A 16,170-nucleotide genomic window follows, 5' to 3' on the forward strand; every position below is an offset into this window, starting at 1 on the left:
CCTCATGCACATACCCTAAGAGTACGCCTGGAAAAGATGCAGCATGCACATACCCTTAGCTAACGCTTTTGCAAGCATTTTTTTGATTGCTTCCTATGTTTTTTGACACTGAGGTGTTTTTGCGTATTTTTCTGATGTTTTTTATCAGCATTTTTTTATTTCCATAAAGAAACGAAAATAACTATAGCATTTTTTTTGTGTCAGATACACTGAAAAAATGCGCAAAACACACCCATGGTCTTTTTAGCCTTCCCGTTAACTTGTCTTATAAGTATTGAGAAGGAATTGTTACATTTTTAAACCTTTGCGTCTTTTGATAGCATGAGGCAATTAAAAAAAGCTCAAAGACTGAAGATTACGCAAGCAATTTTTTACCTAGAAATGAATAAGTTCTTTCTTTTGAGCATTTTAGGTGGCATTTTCTGCTCCGAAAAAGTCGGAAAAAGACGTAGTGTAAGGCTGCATTCATATTGATTTTTTTTAAGCAGGAACCACTTTTAAAAAAAACTCTCCTTTTTCGGGCAGTTTTCAGAGAGGTTTTTCTTTCCCTGAACTAAGAGTTGTGAGGATTCTCCAGTGGCCGCGCCAGGAGCAGGCCGTCATGTGACTGAAAGTACGCGATTTGAATACTTCCAGTCACATACTGACTAGACGTGTTCAGCCTCGCTCAATAGACTTTCAGTGCGCACGTCTAGTCGGCATGTATGAAACTCACATACTGGCGGTCTCTCATCTGCCTCTGGAGAATTATCACAGTGGGTACGATGTGAGGATTCACAAGCCTGCTGTCCCATTGAGTGAGTGAGACTTGTAGGATAAGGTCGGACAACCCATTTAAGTGGTCAAAAAGGTGCTGAAAAAGACAAAACATATGAACAGAAAGTTGTTTTGACATTGGAGCGCCTTATGTTCATTATTTTTGGTATTTTTTTAGCACTTTTTAAGAAAGGTTAAGGCTGCCGTCACACTAGCAGTAATTGGTCAGTATTTTACCTCAGTATTTCTCAGCCAAAACCAGGAGTGGAACAAATAGAGGAAATGTATAATAGAAACATATGCACCACTTCTGTATTTATCACCCACTCCTGGTTTTGGCTCACAAATACTGATGTAAAATACTGACCACATACTGCTAGTGTGACGGCAGCCTCATAGTGATTCCACCTGGATCCGCTTCAAAGTAGTGACATTCACATTTGTTTTTGTTTGTTTTCTTTACAGCGGCCATTTTTCAAAACCTATGAGGAAAAAACCCTTCAAAAAATCCTTATATGAACAGTGGATTTCCCATAGCAATAAATAACAAGAGTTTTATAGTCTGGAGCTTTTAAAGGTCGATTTAGGAGATGATCCACTCCAAAAAAACACTGTGTGAACACAGCCCAAATGTCTCAATGTTCACGACTGTCTGTCAGACATGTCAACATGGCGCCTAAAGTTACCTGTTAGCCCATTATTAACTGCTTTCAACCTTCTTCAAACACTTCTGTGGGTAATTTGATGACAACGTGAGTGGGCACCAAGTCACGCCGCTGATGAAGGTGGTGACCGACACGACTTCTCATACATACATGTGATGATGTCATCTGGGTCATGACTCATCTTCTAAGTAGACATATAAACCACCAGGTTAGGAAAACGCGTGGAGACCTGTGTGTGAGGTGACAGATAAACAGCCGGGGAAAGGTGGCGGATTCTGTAATGATTCTGTAATGCAGCTAGGTCACCTCCGGCCGCCAGCCCCGATGCCTGGCAGCTGTTCAAACCCATTCTGGCACCGCAGAGCGAACCGGCAAAGACATAAGGTCTCCATAACAAATGCATCACCCAAAACATCAGAGCAAATAGTACAAGTTTTGCTGCATTTCGCAGCTTCGTCCGACGAATGTCATCCGTTTTGGGATTTTAGTTTTATAGGGTCGTACGTTCTGTGGTGATTACGTCATTAATATATGTTTATAGCGGTCAGAGCTCGGTTTCTCCAATACAGAGGTCTAAGTACCCTGCACAGTGGAATTAAAGGATAAAATGATACCACCACTAGAGGAAGCGTAAAGGGAGTTCAGCGGCTATAGGTGGCTCACACCAAGCCTCTGAGCTTATTGATTGGCTGCAGCGCTGTCAACATGGCGTCAGCCCTGTAGACAATAACAGACATAGGGAGCAGCAGAGGAGACTCAGTGCTGGACCCGGGGAGGGTAACTAAGGCATATTTTGTTTTTTAATTATACTGCATCAGGGGTACAGGGGTTTTCTGAAGCTGTGAAATCCCATTAACACCTTAAAAAATCATTGCTGTTTGGTTTTTACTACAAAGCTGTTTTTATACCTTGCTGGCAGAGCTGCTTCTGCAATGAGTCGAGATGAGTATCTCCTCTAAGTCAGTGGTAAGTTGTCTGAGAGGGGGTGGCAAAATGCTGCTACATCCCTGTCAGACCGGAAAGTTGCAGGTATAAGGGAGTGATGGTAGCATGTCCTGGATGGAGGGAGGACCACCGATACAAGCTCCATTCTCAGCTGGACGTGCTTCCTCAGACACACATCCAGTTGAAAAGTATTGCGGAGCAGAGAGTTACTGCTACCTGCTCAAGCTGCGTGCCATCTCATGTGCATTGCGCTGCGATACATTATACTGTATGTGCGCTAGAGAGGGGGACATTATACTGTATGGGTGCCACGGGGGGACATTATACTGTATGGGTGCCACAGAGGGGACATTATACTGTTTGGGTGCCACACAGGGGGACTTTGTACTGTATGGGTGCCACAGAGGGGGACATTATACTGTATGGGTGCCACAGAGGGGGGCATTATACTGTATGGTGCCACACACCGGGACATTGTACTGTATGGGTACCACACAGGGGGACATTGTACTGTATGGGTGCCACAGAGGGGGACATTATACTGTATTGGAGCCATAGAGTGGGACATTATATTGCATGGGGTACATTGTACTCAGGGCTGTAGAGTCGTTAAGCCAAACCTCCGACTCCTCAATATCCCTGAAATCTGACTCAGAATCCAACTCCACGACTCCACCGCACTGTTCACTACTGAGCATGTACGTAAAGTGCAGCACAGATTCATCTAAACTAAAAGCCTAGATCCTTAGATCAGGAACAGAACAGACATTTATAGGATATTTCATAACTTTCCCAAATTCTTATGAAAACATTTACAGCACATACCTCCATTTTATACTGACTGACTCCACCACCCTGATTGTACTGTAAGGGGGACATTATATTGTATGGAAGCCAGAATCTGGGCTATTATACCATAAGGTAGCCACAATGGAGGCCATAATACAGATAATAGAGTATGGGGGCCATTTATACTGCATGGGGGTCACAATGGGGGTCATTATACTGTATGGGGGCCACAATGTGAGACATTATTACTGTATGGCAGCAAAATGGGGGAAATTATTACTGTAAAGTGGCTGAATGGGGGACAGTGTACCATATAGGGTTGCAATGGGGGACATTATAACTGTACGCAGACCAGAATGGGGGGCATTTTTACTGGGAGAGTAGCCAGAATGGGGAAAATCACTATTGTAGTGCATTTTATTTTTTAAAATACTGTTACTGTGGGGAAGGGGACCTGCTAAGGTGCTCGTGGGCAGTCCAATGTCTATAACCAATCAGGGTGCGAACCACAGCTCCCGATGGGCATACCCGGATTGGTCATGCACACTGGACCTCCTGCTGCACACTTTCATGTGTTGTGCCACTGCTTGACCTTAGAGATGGGCCCTTGTAAGATTGTCGTTGTGCCACTAATTGTCTCCGCTGACTTTGGTTGTTGCCCTATTAGTTGCCCATTGTGTTGGTATTAATATTTGACTATTATATCTCTTCATCTGGAGGCTGGGCTTATTATATTAAGACTAGATTGTGGCCCGATTCTAACGCATCGGGTATTCTAGAATATGCATGTCCCCGTAGTATATGGACAATGATGATTCCAGAATTCGCGGCAGACTGTGCCCGTCGCTGATTGGTCGAGGCAACCTTTATGACATCATCGTCGCCATGGCAACCATTATGACATCTACGTCGATACTGTGCCCGTCGCTGAATCAAAAACGTGAGATGTCTACGTCCTTTATGACATCATCGTCGCTGTGCCCGTTGCTGATTGGTCGAGGCCTGGCGGCCTTGACCAATCAGACGCGGGATTTCTACGTCCTTTATGACATCATCGTCGCTGTGCCCCTTGCTGATTGGTCGAGGCCGCCAGAGAGCCGGGATTTCCAGGACAGACAGACAGACAGACAGACGGAAAACCCCTTAGACAATTATATATATAGATTATTTAATGCAGAACATACCATAATTACTGTCTGAGAGTGGGTCCGGGGTCTTATTATAAAACAGAGACCGTTCGTTTTATGAGATTATTAAGTGCAGTATAACTCATCCCAGGGTTACTGTCTGGGGGGCTAAGAGTATGTGATGATGGATGATGATTTACTGCATATCATGGTTAATGTCTTACTTAGCCTCCCCCAGACAGTATCCATGATCTGCAGGAACTAATCATACATCACAGTCTCTTCAGTAGGCTAAGTGGGGGATTACACTAACGGACTTGTGGCCTTAAACAACCTCTGATCAGAGACATGTTTGTCAATCGTTGGTCATTTAATAGCCTGTTTAGACAGGCCGACCCCATTTAATATGAGCATAGCTCAGTAACAGATCGCTCTGTGAGCATGGACTGTCATTGTTCTCGACAGCACATGCAGTATTTACAAAAGACAATGTGCTGCCAAAAATGGAGATTTTTAATCAGTCTAAAAATCATCTTGCCCGATGGGCAATTGCTGAATACCGAGATATACACAGTTTATTCATACTGGAAAATATTGTATTTTTCGATCTATAAGATGCACTTTCTAGCAAGAAAAACTCTTGCTGAAAAGTGTGCATGTCTTATCGTCCGGAGGCATCTTTCTGTTATGGGGAGAATGTTGATAGCATCTTTACCGACCACTGAGAAAACTGTTCTTTCTCCTTCTGCCCCACACTGATCTATGTGATCGGTGTGGTACAGGAAAGAAAGATACTGGGACCTGCAAGGATACGGCATGTCTTGAGCAGCTGAAGGACATTCCGCTTGACCAGCTCCAGGACCTTTAAGTTCATGCGATCAATCGAGATGCCTGTAAGGAACTGCAAGATGTGGTAATGTATAGTATGTGTGTGTAAATATGCATGTAGCAGAGCTAAGTGTGTCTATATGTGCATGTAGCAGAGCTGTGTCTATATGTGCATGTAGCAGAGCTAAGTGTGTCTATATGTGCATGTAGCAAAGCTGTGTGTCTATCAATTTGAATGTAGCAAAGCTGTGTTTGTATAAATGTGTATGTAGCAGAGCTGCTGTGTCTATAAATGAGCATGATGCTGAGCTGTGAGTATATAATAATAATAATATATGTGCATGTAGCAGAGCTGTGTGTTTTTGTGATTGTAGCAGAGCTGTGTATGTCTTTATGTGCATGCAGCAGAGCTGTGTTTCTGTAAATGTGCATGTAACAGAGCTGTGTGTATGTGCATGCAGCAGAGCTGTATTTCTGTAAATGTGCATGTAACAGAGCTGTGTGTATGTGCATGCAGCAGAGCTGTATTTCTGTAAATGTGCATGTAACAGAGCTGTGTGTATGTGCATGCAGCAGAGCTGTATTTCTGTAAATGTGCATGTAACAGAGCTGTGTGTGTGTCTATATGTGCATGAAGCAGAGCTGTGTGTGTATATATGAATGTAGCACAGCTGTGTGTGTATATTAATGTAGCAGAGGTGTGTGTACATATTAATGTAGCAGAGCTGCGCGTCTATATGTGCATCTAGCAGAGCTGTGTCTATATATGCATGTAGCAGAGCTGTCTATATATGCATGTAGCAGAGCTGTGTGTGTGTATATGTGTATGTAGCACAGCTGTGTATATTTTAATGTAGCAGAGATGTGTCTATATATGCATGTAGCAGAGCTGTGTGTACATATTAATGTAGCAGAGCTGAGTCTATATGTGCATCTAGCAGAGCTGTGTCTATATATGCATGTAGCAGAGCTGTGTGTGTATATGTGAATGTAGCACAGCTGTGTGTATATATTAATGTAGCAGAGATGTGTGTCTATATATGCATGTAGCATATGCATGTTGTGTTTGAAGCTGTTAAACTGTAAAGCGCTGCGGAATATGTTGGCGCTATATAAATAAAGATTATTATTATTATTATGTAGCAGAGCTGTGTGTCTATATGTGCATCTAGCAGAGCTGTGTCTATATATGCATGTAGCAGAGCTGTCTATGTGTGAATGTAGCAGAGCTGTTTGTATATATTAATGTAGCAGAGATGTGTGTCTATATATGCATGTAGCAGAGCTGTGTATGTCTGAATGTAGCAGAGCTGTGTGTATATATTAACGTAGCAGAGCTGTCTATACATGCATGTAGCAGTGCTGTGTGTGTCTATATATGCATGTAGCAGAGCTGTGTGTGTATGTGAATGTAACAGAGCTGTGTGTATATATTAATGTAGCAGAGATGTGTGTCTATATTAATGTAGCAGAGCTGTGTGTGTATGTGAGAATGTAGCAGAGCTGTGTGTGTCTATATATCCATGTAGCAGAGCTGTGTGTGTATGTGAATGTAGCAGAGCTGTGTGTATATATTAATGTGGCAGAGCTGTCTATATATGCATGTAGCAGAGCTGTGTATGTCTATATATCAATGTAGTAGAGCTGTGTGTGTCTATACTATTACATTCTTATTATACCCTAGAGAATTAAAATTAGTAATAATGACTCCTCCACTTTACTCCAGGGAAGTTTTAATTAATAGGAAATATGTGTTTCCTATTTTCTGCCATCTAAACCTTAGGGTGCGTTTATAGTTAGAAATATACGGTACTTATGAATATTTTTTTTTATGCTGATAAATATTCGTGTTTACGGTGTATTCATTGCTGAATGCTTTTTTTATGGAGGGGAGGGGGATGCCACTGAAATGTTTGCCTCAGGGAGCAGAAAAGTCAGAAGAATCGGCCGTGCCTGCTGGTATCTGGCTGCGACAAGTTTTTCTAGTTTGGAGTGCAAGTGCTGGAGCCGGTTATCATACAACAGGTTATTGGATTCACACCGATAACGGCCGGTAAAGCAACAAGTTCTCCAAACTCTGCCCGCGTCTATAGAACAGACGGCCGCACACATCAGGCAGCGGCGATTTCGTGGCTGAATATTTGTCTGGTGAACGACTTTATCTGCAGACGAAGCCGTGACTCTAAAAAAGCCCCAGTGACCTGTATAAAATCTACAAGATTTCTATTTTTATTTCAAATATAGATTGTGATATGAAATATATACAGTATATAAAAAAAACACTTTACCAACATTTTTTTTTTAAATACCTGTAACACAAAAACTTGATTTAAAGGAGTATTTCCATCTCCAAAATCTTATCCCAATATATAGTAGGTGTAATAATAATAATATTAGCAAATACCGCCAATTATAAATGTAGTACAGTTCTTCTGATTCGCTATGTCACTTACCCCATGTGCAGGGCATTGCAGTAGCTTAGGTATCCATGGTTACGACCTCTAACAACTAACTGCCACTATATGAGTGGTCATAACCATGGATACCTAAGGTCCTGCAATGCCCTGCACATGGGGTAAGCAACATAGTGAATCAGAAGAACTATACCACATTTCTTACTGGAGGTATTTGGTAATATTATTATTATTACACCTACTATATATTGGGATAGGATCAAGGAGGTGGGAATACCGTTTTAAACAATGGAGCTGTACAGATTAGCATCAGCACATGATGAGTCCATTGTGCAAAAGATTGTAACACATCCATTAGGTTTCCGGTGTAAACTGCACTAACAATGATTCCAGACGATATGGCGTCTGACTGGGACGCTTTTTTCTCCGAAAGCTTGTATCTACGGGGGACTGTACGAGTTTAGAATATCTCATCATTTCCCAGAAATTACACACTCCTCTGGATTTTCACACCAATTTCCTAAAAAGATGCCACCTGTCGGAACTTAGTGATTGATCTCAAAAGCGTTTGCTATACAAGAAGAGGGGTTTTCCGATTCTCGGAGGAGGTCATCAATATCAGATTAGCGGAGTTTCAACACCAGGAATAATAACAACAACAACAATACCATTTATTCCATGGTTCTTTACATGTCAGGAGGGGTATACATGATAAAAAACAGGTACAATAATCTTGGACAATACATGTGACCAACTGGTAGAGGAGGAGAGAGGACCTTGCCCGCGAGGGCTCACAATCTACAAGGGATGGGTGAGGATACAGTAGGTGAGGATAGAGCTGGTTGTGAAGCAGTTTGGTGGATCGCAGGTTACTGCAGGTTGTAGACTTGTCGGAAGAGGTAGGTCTTCAAGTTCCTTTTGAAGGTTTCCATGGTAGGCGAGAGTCTGATATATTGGGGTAGAGAGTTCCAGAGTATGGGGGAAGCACGGGAGAAATCTTGTCTGCGATTGTGGGAAGAGGAGATGAGAGGGGAGTAGAGAAGGAGATCTTGTGAGGATCGGAGGTTGCATGCAGGTAAGTACCGGGAGACGAGGTCGCAGATGTATGGAGGAGATAGGTTGTGGATGGCTTTGTATGTCATGGTTAGGGTTTTGTACTGGAGTCTCTGGGTAATGGGGAGCCAGTGCAGGGATTGACAGAGGGGAGAGGCCGGGTGTTACGGACTGACCTCGTTGGAGTAGTGATATTGCAGCCACTAAGGGCAGCACCGGGCAGGTACCGTAGTCTGGAATAGCCAAGGAGTCGATACACAGGAAGAGCAATGTAGTTTGAAGGACTAACCAGGAATTGTAGTCAAGGAAGCCAGGGGTCGTTTACCAGGAGCAGTAGTGTCATTTGAAGGAATAGCAGGTGGAAGGAAGCTTTACTAAAGGCAGGTAGCTCAATAATCACGCAAGGAACTGAGAGAAAGGCCAGGTTTAAATAGGGTGTACAATCGGAATGACCCAATCAGGAACTCAGGGTGGTGACCAACAGGAAATTCAGGGAGGAGACATCAGCAACAACATAGGTTCAAGTATTTGGATTAGCACAGAACTATCTAGCGAGCTGAATAGCTCAGAAGGAAATGCTTTGGATTGGTGCACAGGAGGAGGTTCGAATCCTGACACCGGGGTATGGCAGGGGGATAAGTGGATTAGTCGGGCAGCAGAGTTTAGAATAGATTGGAGGGGTGCGAGAGTGTTAGAGGGGAGGCCACAGAGCAGGAGGTTGCAGTAGTCGAGGCGGGAGATAATCAGGGCATGTACTAGGGTTTTTGAAGATTCCTTGGTAAGGAATGTACGGATCTGAGAAATATTTTTCAGTTGGAGTCAGCAGGATGTGGAAAGGACTTGGATGTGTGGCATAAAGGATAGATCAGAGTCCAGGGTTACCCCGAGGCAGAGAGTTTGTGGGACTGGGGAGAGTGAGCAGACATTGACTTTAATGGATAGGTCCACTGGGGGGTGGTTGAATGAGATGGGGGAAAGACAATGAATTCTGTTTTTTCCATGTAAAGTTTTGGAAATCGAGCAGAGAAGGATGAAATAGTGGACAGACATTGTGGTATTCTGGTTAGTAAGGTGGTGATATCTGGTCCAGAGATGTAGATCTGTGTGTCATCAGCATAGAGATGATACTGAAAACCGTGGGACTCCATGACATGTCCCAGGCCCTAGTGCTGTTCCCGCTGATCGGTAGGGGCCAGAAATTGGACTTTCACCGATCTGATACTAAGTTTACTGCAAACTAATTTACACCATCCTACTTTGGCACAGGAAGTGAGCCTGTAGTACCCAGCTGGGTTTCCCCGATTCGGGTATAACTCCTATCCCACATGTTTAACCTCTTACATGCCGAGTCAGTGGTTACATATCTGACCCTATCGGTCCCCGACAATGTGATGAAGGGGTATAAATACGTACTCTGGCATCCAACGGTCTAGCGATAGTCCCAGAGTCCACCATCTTACTATCACTATAACCCCTTGCAGAAGTGGGGACTACTAGGATGCCATTCAGACTGTCCTACTCATAGGAGTATGTCCGGTGGCATTGATGTGATGCAGCTGTGGTGTCCTTGGATCAAACCCAACCAGGGGCAATACCTACTGCACATGGAGTTTATGTATTCCCATTATTTCTGCGTTGTGTTCTCTCTGTTTTTTGGGCTGTATCACCGGATCTCAAGTTTAGGTCATGGCTTAATGGGGTATTCCCATCTCTAAGATCATAACCCAATAGGGTGTAATAGGGCAGCACGATGGCTCAGTGGTTAGCACCATAGCGTTGCGGCACTGGAATCCTGGGCTCAAATCCCACCAAGGACAACATCTGCAAGGAGTTTGTATGTTCTCCCCGTGTTTGCGTGGGTTTCCTCCGGGTTCTCTGGTTTCCTTCCACACTCCCAAGACAAATTGATAGGGAATCTAGATTGTGAGCCCCATCAGGGGACAGCGATGATAATGTATGTAAAGCGCTGTGGAATATGTTAGTGCAATATAAGCAATGCATAATAAATATCTCCAATTTGAAATGTAGAGTTATTCTGATTTGCTTTGTCACTTACCCCATGTGCAGGGCATTGCAGTAGCTTAGATATCCATGGTTATGACCACTTATATAGTGACAGCTAGTAGTTGTAACCATGGATACCTAAGCTACTGCAATGCCCGGCACATGGGGTAAACAACATAGATTATCAGAAGAACTATACTACATTTCAAATTGTAGGTATTTGCTAATATTATTATACCTACTACATATTGGGGTAGGATCTTGGAGATGAGAATAACCCTTTCATTTACAAAAGAATAACCAAGACTTGATCAGCTGTCGGGATAAGAAAATCATGACGCAGTCACCGCCATATGTAAGGGAGCACAGCTTTCCCATGACGGTCACCGTCAGCCCACAGGAATGCAATCAGGCAGGTAATGGCAAATCCTGTTTTTTTTTCACATGTAATTCCAGAGGTTTGTTTTTGAGTTAGTCCAAGCCAAGACACTTCATGGCGTCACTGCAAACTTATCCGATGCCGCCATAGGAGGCCAGGTTCAGACGGAAAACCAAGCCTGCCATGACCACAAATATGCGGAAGTCACTGGCTCCACGTGTGTTGCTTTTCCTGAACCTAAGTAGACCAAGCTGTGATAGTATACGAGGGATATTGGCCATGTTCACTGACACTCTGGGGTCTTGTGGGGTCTGTGGTGCACACAGAGCGATTATATACTTGTCTGGACGAGCCCAGAAAGGTAGAATACTGCCTGGCCTGACCGTTCACCTGACCGTAACAGTTACACACGCATGCAGTTTTCTGCCAGTGAACTTTATTCATTGCATAACGTAAAGTTCTGAATTTTTCTAATGCTTTACATTTTCAATTTTTCTCACAATTTTGACACTTTCCGCTGTTATTGAATAGGGAACCTTTCTGGTTTAGATCCAAAGTTGAACAAATCTGCCTTGGGCTACGTTCCCACGATGAGTTTTCGGTGAGTTTTTTTCAAGCTGGGTGCAGAAAATCTGCAACATCAAAAATTGACCAAACGCGCGTCGTGGGAACGTGGCCTTGAACAATGTCCGACTGGGATACATTCAATGAATGATTCCATTCTACGCCAGCGAATAGAAATCCGAAAATTAGTAAAGAATATTAAAGCTACAGAAACAGCTTTATTTCACGTAAAAACTCTCTTTGATGAGTTTTATTGACCTACAAGATCATACCTTGCCCACAAAATGGCAGAGTATCCCATAACACGTTCCCATTATAGTCTATGGTTATGTTCACACGTCCCATTCGTTCACATGTCTGATTTTCATCCAATTTGCAGGTCAACAATGCCCATTCTAGTTAGAGGGTTTGTAAAACAGACAGCACTGATCCGAGTGTTGCCCGTCTTTTACTACCCTATGACGCTTGGAAACCGTTCTTTGCATGCAAGACAAAACGAAGGCTGCGATGGTTGGAAAAATGGACACTCAGATCAATAAAGGGAATGAAGATCGGATAAAAAACATTTAACAAAATTGAACCGTTTATCAAAATAAGAAAAACGGATGCATGAAAGGGTCCTAAATGGCCATAAAAGTCCCTATATAACTGTGGCATCCCAATTATTGTCCCATCTAAACATGTCGACAATCACCCGACCAATGAGCAAAAGGATTGTTCGTCGGGTGTGACCATTTTTAAGATAGCTTAGAAATCAGTATTCTGGACAGCACATTGTCCTGTGTAAACTGATGTGTCAGGAGACCAGACAGGCCATGCATACAGAACTATCATACTAGCCATCGGTCCTCAGCCTAGTAAACAGGCCACTAAATGACCGGCTCTTGGCTTACATGTAGCCGATCGGCAGTCGTACAATCGGGCAGTGTAAACCCAGGGATATCAGATTGGTGAGGGTCCGATCCCCCACTATCTGCTGTTATTAGCTGGATATAAATGCTGAACGGAGCTGTTCTCATGAATAGGAGACGATCTTCAGTACTCGGCAGCAGCGGCAACACGACCCACTGATGAGATATTGGTGACCTATCCAATCGTTTTATTTAAATAATGGAAATAAAAATCTATTTTAACTTTATGGTTCTCATCATATGGCCAAAAGTAATGTTAGTGTATCTATTGCTAACCCTAGCAGCAACTGATATGACAAAGCAAAGCATCATGCTGAGAGATTTGTTATCTCAATTGTTGCCTATGCAGAGTGCAGCAGCGATGACAAACTTGCCTTGACTGCTGCGCTCTGCATAGGAACCTGTGGCACCGGCCTAGATGTCAAAGCAAACAAATATCGTATTCAGGGGCCACTGGACAGACATATGATGCTCTAAGAAAAAGCAGCAGTGGGGACGGCGATTGACCCCCCTACCCATAGAATTTGGCACCCTGGTCAACTGTTCCTGTACACCCTACCAGGGGCGGACATATCATTGGTGCAACCTATGGGGCTGCACAGGGGCCCACGAGAAAATTGGGCCAATTTACATTTCCAAGGCAGGTGGAATGGTGCATTTTGATGAGCTCTCGGGCTGCTAGGGGCCCAAATATTGTTGCTGTACTCTGCCTTGGCCAGGATTTTAAGACACAGGGCTAGGACAGAAAACGGAATTCTTACCCCAGGTCACGGAAAGCCTAGTAATAGCTCATAATACTCAAACTGAACTGTCTAAAGTGTTACTGCCAGCTATACATTGTGTATGTTTGCATATACATATATATATATATATATATATATATATATATATATAATCAGAAAATGAACATAAACAGGGAGCACTCCAAAAACTAAGGAATATTTTTTCTTTAATTATATATATATATATATATATATATATATATATATATATACAGTATGTACACAGACACACACTTGTATATACAGATGTAGCATACTATAATAGCTTCAGTAGAACGATTTAAAACTCCACTCACAGTCTCGATCCATCATTTGCGATTTTTTGAAGTCACTTTTTTTTTTGTCTTGCGATACTCGCTGACGTTTTTAACGCCAAACTCTTCAAAATAGCGCACTTTGGCCCCAAATTAAAAAAAAAAAAGGTTCTTTAATTCCCTCTCTAACAGATTTTTTCTTTATACTTTTTTTTAGCGCAAAAAGTCGCACACTTGTCTAAACAAACATGCCCAGTTAAAAGCTCCACCGGACCGAGATGTGCGAAAAATGAAATAACAAAATGCAACCTCTAATAAAAAAAAAATCGCATTTCACGAATCGATCTAAAACATCTGGATGAGCAAAGTCGTCGAGCAAAAATATAAAAAAAAAAAATGTAAAAAAAGAAAGCGAAGATAAAAAGTGGCTCAAAAGAAAAGAGAATTAAGGCACGAATGATAAATCTAGAAAATAGAACTGCGGTGAGGAATTGTGGCCAAAGTCTCAAACATTTTCGTTCGTCTACGATTGATATATAAAAGTAGTAACTTGGTCCCATCAAAGGACGATAAAAAAAGAACAAAACTAACAACAACCGTTTTTGGATATCTTGCATGAAAATGTTGAGTTCTTTGGTCAAAAATTTGGACACGCTCCCCTGGGAACCTAAAATGTGATAATCAGACAGAACAGACGGGGACATTTACGCCTAGTGGTCGATGGGATGTGGTCAGTTTTGGGACTTACCGGCTCAGCTTTGATCCATAGAAGTTGAAGTGATGGGAAGTTTGTGAGTCAGGAGAGGCAGCCGATCCCCCGTCCGCACATTATGGGGTCTGTGTGCAATGTGCCTGCACTGCTTCCTTCTCTCTGCATCATTCAGGAGGGGATGTGTCTCGCCTGGAGGGGAGGAGGTATACATCCTTCACCCCCTCCCTCCAGAGATAAAAGCTCTAAAGTCTCTGATCTTAGGAGGAACAAGCCACCTAGTGACTGAAGAACACTCAGCACACAAGGCAGTCACTGCCAGTATCTACTGCAGAATGTACTTTGTGCTGGACTGAACGATCCAGGGGGACGACCATCAAAAAATACCCCCATTTCATAATTGAGAACTATTCTTTTCATTAACCCATAAACTATTATTCAAAGAATTTGTTCTCTTCTGTCCGATTTAAATTTTTCTTTCTCTTACCATTTGGAGTGGTTGTCAATTATGTCTCCTGCAGTTTTTTTTTTTTTTTTTTAGTTTTCCGTCCACATAGATGCATGAGGGCTTGTTTTTTTTATAGCATTTAAGTGGTTAAAACAGCAGCAATCCGTGCTAGCTCAGATCGCTGCTGTTGGAGGCAGGTGATAGCTCCTGATCCTGCGCCATACATGTGCGCCCACCCAGGATCCTATGTCACAAAGAGGTTAATGGGACAATCATTTACTTAGGAAAGGATGTCGACGTTTGATTGTCAGGGAGCTCACCCGCTCAGTTAAAGGGATTATAGCATATTATTACTGAACAGGTCCCAAGAGTTTGGCTTTCAATCAATCACACATTAAAGGGGTTGTCTGCCCTCTGGCTACAAGTCTGCAGTCACTCTATGTGACGGTCAACTAGTGAACTGTCACAACGTGCGCACTATGAGGATTCTCTTCTGTTTGTTAGTGCATGAATTTCTGTCTCCAACAAGTGTTATATTGCCAATAATTCACTGTAAAAAAACAAACTAACAAAGAAAAAACAGTAAGTTCCTGCTCACTTGGTGTGTGTGTGTGTGTCTGTCTTTCACTTTCACTTTGCAAGCTGACAGACAAAATGCTGAGATCCTAAGCTATAAGAAATACCAGTTGTAAGCTGCGTTATCTTTGTTCCTGAATAAATACATATTCCCTGTTAAACAATTGGACAGTACAGAGATTAATCCGCTGCCAACAGGTTATGGGCCCATAAACCCAGAGAACAGTCCAGAGGAGAGAAAAGTTAGTGTACTAAGAAGCAGCAACTCTGTGGGGTTCACAGTGCCAAATCTGACTAACCAGACTACCAATCCTGGAAATTCAAGGTAAAGAATTCAGAAGGAATAAGAGATGGTTTCATTAATCGTCAAATCTCCCCAACACAAAGCAGAAAGATCTCCGTAAAGGACATGCTTTATGTCCCGACTCCCTAGTCTTTAAAGCAATCTATTATCTGTGAAGAAACTCACAAGACAAGGAAATGAAGTTACAAGACAGCTGTATCATCTGAAAAGTCACCTCTCCTGGGCAAAAAAGACTACAATTTATGGGTCAGGAGTGGACCAGCTAACGACTTAAAATCACTTAAAAATTGGCCAATTTATGCACGTAGTATCTTCCTTTTTTCATAGCAATTTCTGCAGATAAATATTTCATGTGTACATGACATAGCGCTTTTTTCCTATTTTCTATCGCAGTAATGCATTTTCAATGTTCTAGAGCAGAGGTCCCCAACTCCAGTCCTCAAGGCCCACCAACAGGTCATGTTTTCAGGATTTCCTTAGTCTTGCCCAGGTAATAATTGCATCACCTGTGCAATGCAAAGGAAATCCTGAAAACATGACCTGTTGGTGGGCCTTGAGGACTGGAGTTGGGGACCTCTGTTCTAGAGTAATCATTCTTGGTAAATAATGGTGAAATCTTTATAGTTTTTCACTGAAAAAAATGGCGACTTAAAAAAAAAAGT

At 42.6% G+C, this 16,170-nt stretch overlaps 1 protein-coding gene across 1 annotated transcript in view; it reads right to left on the reverse strand.

Moving 5' to 3' along the window:
- SMIM3 (small integral membrane protein 3) overlaps positions 1-14,350 on the reverse strand; it is a 33,558-nt gene extending 19,208 nt beyond the window's left edge. The window contains exon 1 of the mRNA XM_069763558.1: positions 14,220-14,350. The gene's annotated coding sequence lies outside the window, so the exon portion shown is untranslated. The remainder of the gene's footprint in view (positions 1-14,219) is intronic.
- Positions 14,351-16,170: the final 1,820 nt, after the last annotated feature.

Source organism: Ranitomeya imitator, chromosome 4 (assembly GCF_032444005.1).
Source record: "Ranitomeya imitator isolate aRanImi1 chromosome 4, aRanImi1.pri, whole genome shotgun sequence".
Classification (NCBI taxonomy): domain Eukaryota; kingdom Metazoa; phylum Chordata; class Amphibia; order Anura; family Dendrobatidae; genus Ranitomeya; species Ranitomeya imitator.